This window comes from Trachypithecus francoisi, unplaced genomic scaffold (genome assembly GCF_009764315.1).
Source record: "Trachypithecus francoisi isolate TF-2019V2 unplaced genomic scaffold, Tfra_2.0 Lachesis_group4, whole genome shotgun sequence".
In the NCBI taxonomy this organism is placed as follows: domain Eukaryota; kingdom Metazoa; phylum Chordata; class Mammalia; order Primates; family Cercopithecidae; genus Trachypithecus; species Trachypithecus francoisi.
The window spans coordinates 96,026,166-96,033,037 of NW_022681469.1; the positions used below are offsets into that span (position 1 = coordinate 96,026,166).

The 6,872-nt window shown below is 37.4% G+C and overlaps 1 long non-coding RNA gene across 1 annotated transcript in view; it reads left to right on the forward strand.

Moving 5' to 3' along the window:
* Nucleotides 1-5,266, forward strand: part of LOC117073034 — a 46,048-nt gene extending 40,782 nt beyond the window's left edge. The window contains exon 3 of the long non-coding RNA XR_004433073.1: nt 5,055-5,266. This is a non-coding gene — a long non-coding RNA (uncharacterized LOC117073034). The remainder of the gene's footprint in view (nt 1-5,054) is intronic.
* The last annotated feature ends 1,606 nt before the right edge of the window (nt 5,267-6,872 follow it).

Sequence of the window (6,872 nt, forward strand, 5' to 3'; positions counted from 1 at the left end):
TTATTTTATACAGTCGTTTGTGGAATATTACCAAGTCACAAGACACATTATTGTTTTTCTGACCTTTCCCCGACTTTCTGGATTTTCAAGATGTTTACACATAAACAAACCCCCAGGGTCTGCTGTTTGCAACTGGCTCCTTTGTCCTCCCTGTTTGCAGGGAAGGAACGCCCTGCTTCATTTGCAAGAACAGGACTTATTGGGAACGTCTCATTTGTGAGCACGTAGTCCTCTACAATCTTGCTCCTCATGACCACAGGATGGCTACCACAGCTCTGAGCATCACCTCCTAAGTATCATCTCCAAAGAGGAAGAGATGGAACTATGGCAAAGGACATGCCTCTTCCTTGACAGAGAGAAGCCCCCAGCTGACTTATCCTTACATTTCAATGGCCAGAAACAGGTCAGAAATTCAACCGTAAGCCAATCGTTGGCAAAGGTGAGAGAGTTACCATAATTCAGCCCCTTGGCTGGAAATACAGATATCAGGGATCTATTAACAAAGAAGAAGGCAGGGGCCAGGTACAGTAGCCCACACCTGTAATCCCAGCACTTTGGGAGGCTGAGCTGGGTGGATCACTTGAGGTCAGGAGTTCGAGACCAGCCTGGCCAACATGGTGAAACCCCCATCTCTACTAAAAATACAAAAATTAGCTTAGCTTGGTTGTGGGTGCCTGTAATCCCAGCTGCTCAGGAGGCTGAGGTTGCAGTTGGTCAAGCCAAGCCCTCCAGCCTGGGCAACAGAGTGAGACTCTGTCTCAAAAAAAAAAAAAAAAAAGAGGGCAGGAGTAGCACCTAGGTGGGCAGACAAAATAACAACCATTGTTCAGTTCAAATTACTCAAATTTGTTAAGAGAAACACTAGAGGAAATAAAACAGATTATATGTTTTCCAATTGCCAAAATAAGAAATAAAAAAAGATCATAGATCTTAAAGGATAGAAAACAAAGGAAACACAAGACTACTAAAAACAAACCAAAAAAGTAACATAAAAGAAGATGATGAAATATCAAAAATATATTCAGCCTAATGAAAAATTACTAGAAAATCAAAAACACAGGAAAAAAAAAAAAAAGAAAGAGAGCAGTGATGGCAGATGTGGAACAAGCCTTAACTACATATTAACCCACATTACTAAAGCAGTGTGGTTCTTATACCTGTATAGGCAGAAAGACCAATGGAATAAAACAGAAAATCCAGAAATCAACACACATAGGAATTTATTACTGTATATGCTAAAGGCGGCATCCCAAAGCTGGCGGTAGTGGGCAGGCAGGGGTGGGGGATGGAGGAATTATAGACTTCTCAATAAATAGCATTGAGAAAACTAATTGCCAATATAGAGAAAAAAACCTTGGAACTTTAATTTATTCACCATATGAAGACAGAATCTAAGTTTTTATGTAAAAAAGAAAAAAGAAAGAAAGAAAGCAAAGGAAAAAGGAAAGAAAAAATAAATTAAACATAAAATAAAAGCACAAGAAAAAAACATGAACAAATTTATGTTTTACCATAGAGGAGGGATTGGCAAATATTTTTCATAAAGTGTCAAATGTTGTAAATATTTTAGATTTGTGGACTACCACCCTCTCCAGACATCTTTCCCCACAACATAACTGCTCTAAAATATATAGTATTAAATAAGAAATGTTGTCTACTATTGTATTTAGTGGTTATACATAGTTCCACCCAAAATATAGTATTTTCTCATCTTTCATTGTTATACTGAAAACTTTATGTAGTATGTATTTACCACAATTTTAAAGTCACAACTACTCAATTATGCCATTGTAGTGCAAAAGCACCATAACACATGAGTGTGGCTGTGTTCCAATAAAACTTTATTTGCAAAAACAGGTGAGAGACTAGATTTGGTCCTTAGCCCTGTTTCACAAACCTCTGCTGTAGAGTGTGGAAGGCCTTTTAAATAAACTAAGAGCTAAAATTCAGAAGCACACAAGAAAAGATTGACACATTCAACTTTAAATTTAAAACTTCTCTAAGGCAAAAACAACACATTAAACAAAGTCAAAAGATGAGTGACAAACCACAAATTAATTTTTGCAACTTGTTTCACAAAAGGATAAACTCTCGAATATATAAAACCTTCTAGAAGCTGTCTCCCTCAGTGCCACTTTTTCTTTCTTCCTGATCATTCCATCCAGCAGACCAACATGCTCCCTTTTTCCCCATCTTAAAGACACATCTCTTGATGTCATTTCCCTCACCAGTTACTGCCCCTTTTACTGCTTTCCTTTGCAGTGAAACTCCCTGAATTGTCTCCAATATCTTCTTTTTCTCTCTTAAATCCTATCTAGTGTCTCTCCTTCTACCACTCTACTGAAACTGCTTTTTGTCAAGACTCCCACATTGCTCAACCCAGTGGTCAATTTTAGCCAGTGGTCAATTTGATTTTACTTTTCAACAATTGATGCAGGAGTTCATTTCCTCTTTCTTGAAAAAATGTTTGCACATGACGTTTAGAATACCAAACTTCAAACTATTTTGGTTTTCCTCTACCTCTCTGGTCTCTCATTCTCAGGCTACTTTGCTCTTCCTTTCTCACCTAGTGACCTCTCAATGTCAGCTCACTGCAGGACTTGATGTGGACACCTTCTTGCTTCTTTCTGCACTCAATTCCTTGGTTATCTTATCTATTGTCACACCTTTAAATGTCATCAAAAGGCAAACAACTCCTGAATTTATTTATCAAGGCCTGATCTCTCTCCTTAACTCCAGATTCAGACATACAACTGACATCTCGGGGTCTAATAGACATCCAAATCTTGACATATCTTCAACTGAGCTCCCAATGCCAACCCCAAACCTACTCCCCATTACTGTTGGAGGCAATCCCATTCTTTCAGTTACTCTGGCCAAAAACTCCGCAGTCATCCTTGGCTCTCTTCCTTCTTTCTTGCACATTGTTTGCTCTACTTTTAAAATATATCTGGAATCCAGCCATTTTTCACCCCTTCCCTGCTACCACTCTGGTCATGCCCTCCTTAGGGTCATCATGTCAGGTTTTACATGGTCTCAGATGCTCTGCCCCAGTGATTTGTGTGGCTCACTCCTTCACCTTCTTCAGGTCTTTGTGACTTTCTCCATAGCACTCATCACTGTCTCACAAACCAAGTCATTTACTTGTAAAATTGTGTCTATTATTCATTTTCTGTTTAAACTGTAAGCCTGGTATGTATTTTGTTTTTAAATATATCCCAAGTGCTTGGAACAGTTCCTGGCCACAGTAAGCTCTCAAAATATTTATTAAAAGAATGAATAAAATTGATTTTAAAAAGATCAACAACCCAGAAAAAAGGTCAAAGAATATTTTAGATATTCTTATATAATATCTAATATCATATGTAATAGAAAAATTTTAAGGAAAGGTAAAAAATGGCTTGTAAATACATGAAAAAATGCTTAATCTCATTTATAATAAAAGAAATGAAGTTTAAGGTAATTCAGAATACCTTTTCCCCTTCCCCCTTTTTTAATTGTCATATAATCAGAATCCAAAATGTGACTGTACTGTGGTTCAGGCTGTGGGAAAATGACATCTTTTAGATTGTTAGTGAGAGTGGGACTTTTTAAATCCCCTATGTACAGCAATTTGGCAACTATGAATAAGATTTACAAATGTCTGTTGAACCCACAATCCCACTTTGTTTTTTTTCTTTCCCACTCACCTGGGCTGGAGTGAAGATGGCTCACTGCAAGCTCAACTTCCCAGACTAAGGTGATCCTCCCACTTCAGCCCCCCAACTAGCTGAGACTACAGGCTCGTGCCACCATACCCAGCTAATTTTTTTGTATTTTTAGTAGAGGCAGGGTTTTGCCACGTTCGCTAGCTCAGATTGGTCTTGAACTCCTGAGCTCAAGTGATCCTCCTGCTTCAGCCTCTCAAAGTGCTGGGATTACAGATGTGAGCCATGGTGTCCAGCCTCACAATCCCACTTTGGAGAAACTTTCCTACAACTATACCTGTACATATAAAAAATGACAAATTTATAAAGTTATTAGTTTCATTATTTTTAATAACAAAAGACTGGAAACAATCAAAGTGCACATTATAGAGGGCTGGTAAAAAAATTATAATACATCTATACAATGAAATAGTTTCTTCAAAAATTGTTTTTAATAAAGATCAAAGATGGCTTTTAGTTCTAAAATGGAAAGATGTACAAGATAGAGTATTAAATAATAAAGTCAAGATGCCAAGCAATGTGTATAGCATGTTGCATTTGTTTATAAGAAGAGGAGAAATATAAGAACATATATTCATTTTTGCTTTTATTTGCATAAAGAAAGTTGGGAAAGACATGCAGAAAGTTAATTAAAAAATTACCCCAGTGGGAGGCAGGAAAATGAGATAAATGCTGACAGGGATAGGAGCAAGACTTTTCAAGTTGCATCTTTAAAAAAAAATTTTGGCCAGGCGCGGTGGCTCACGTCTGTAATCCCAGCACTCTGGGAGGCCAAGGCCGGCGGATCACGAGGTCAGGAGATCGAGACCATCCTGGCTAACATGGTGAAACCCCGTCTCTAGTAAAAATACAAAAAATTAGCCGGGCATGGTGGTGGGCGCCTGTAGTCTCGGCTACTCAGGAGGCTGAGGCAGGAGAATGGCGTGAACCCAGGAGGCGGAGGTTGCAGTGAGCCGAGATCACGCCACAGGATCACTGCACTCTAGCCTGGGCAACAGAGCGAGACTCCATCTCAAAAAAAAAAAAAATTTTCAAATGAAAATTCAAAAAATTAATCAAAAGAAATTATGTGTATGCATTAACAAATTTTAAAATAATTTTTAAAACTACATGATATAAATGTACATAGCATAAACTCTCTAAGAGAAAATAATCCTCAGATTATTTCTTAAAATTAAACTATTAGATGATCATCCTTTATCATTCTTAAATTTAATTTTTATATAATAGATAACATGTGGTCTTCTAGGTTACTAGAAAATATAAATGTTATGTCCTTATCATCCCTTGCTTCTCTCACATCTAAACTAATTGTGCCATTTCTCTGTCTTATTTGCATAATTCCAGTTCCACTAAGAAAGTTCCCATCTCAAGAGGATGCTGTTTGATTTCTTGTTATTTGCCATCTGTGTGATCCACGGGGAAAAAAGGTATTAAAGAAGATAAGCATATTAATGTTATTACTCCTTTCTAACTTTACAGAGTGGCTATTCTTTTAAATTCTTTTGAGACAAACACTTGAAAGAAAATGTTGATATGTGAGATAAGCAATAAGCAGTGTTTGAACACATGCATATGTTAAAGGATACCATTAAAATGAAAAATAACTCTAAAAAGGAAACAAAGCATGCAAAATTGCCTTATGTGGCTTGCTAGAAGTAAAATAAATGTTGAAAAACTAGAGTTTGTTTCTTAAAAAGCAAGCAGAGCTAAAGGTATATCTTGCAATATATAGTTTACTAGTGACAAACCTCATATATTGATCTCTATATCTGACTTCTAACTATTGATCAGTTTCCATGGTGCCATGGTGGCGGTGGGGGTGGTGGGTAGTTGTTGTTTGTTGGACCCCTAAAATCCTAACAAACTTCAGCTACAAGTTATATATATAATGACACGCCAAGTCTCAGGGTCATTTAACACATTTTTATTGATACTAAGAGTCAAGTATCTTCCAAGTATACAAGTCTGTTATTCCAAATATGGGGATTTTAATGGTTAGCAAAACAAAACGTGGATCCTTGCTCTCAGGAAGCTTACAATTATGAAATGTTAGACACATCAAACTAAAAATAACACTTTGACTATATACCTAAATAGAGCTATCTTTAAAGATAAAGTTCTTTAAAGGATCTTTAAAGGTAAAGTATAAGATATTGTGGGATCATACAATGAGGGAGTTGGAGAGGAACCTAACCTAGATTGAGGGATCATGGAGAAATGACATATAAAGTAAATGTGAAGGATAAGTGGGAGTTTGCTGGCAGAGAAAATAAAATGAGGAAGGGCCCCGGGCAGGAAGTAGTTTGGCATGCTTAGGACCCTCAAGTTGTCTATTATGTTCACTAACCTATAGTTTATGTAAAATATTTAAATTCTAAATCAATGTTCTGCATACTTTCTATAAAGAGCCAGAGAGTAAATACTTTAGACGTTGTGAGTCATACAGTGTCTGTTGTAACTTCTCAAGTTTGTCATTGCACCAAGAAAGCAGCCATAAGCAATATGTAAATGAATAGGCATGGCTGTGTTCTCACAAAACGTTATTTACAAAAACAGGTGGTAGGGAGGTGGCCCATAGGTTACAGTTTGCCAATCCCCGTTCTGAGTTACATCAGGCTTTTCTAAAACTCAGTTATAAACTTCAGTTGCATAAAGATATTTATTTTGATCAATACATATTTATGGGAAATCTATTGTCAATTTATTTGTGTTGCTATAAAAGAATACAGGGTAATTTATAAAGAAAAGAGGTTTATTTGGCTCATGGTTCTGCGGGCTGTGCAAGAAGCATGGCACTAGCACCTGCTTCTGATGAGAGCCTCAGGCTGCTTCCACTCATGGCAGAAGGTGAAGGGGAGCTGGTGTGTGCAGAAATCACATGGCAAGAGAGAGCAAGCAAGAGACAGAGGAGGGAGGTACGAGGCTCTTTTGAACAACTAGCTCTCACAGGAACTAATAAAGCAAGAACTCATCCATTACTACAAAGACAACACAAAGCCATTCAAACCCCTGTGACCCAATCACTTCCCATTAGGCCTCACCTCCAACATTGGGGATCAAATTTCAGTATAAGATTGGAGAGGTCAAACAAACCAAACTATAGTATCTATTGAGTGCTGGGAATCAGAATAGAGATGCATCGTCCCTTCTATTAAGTTAACA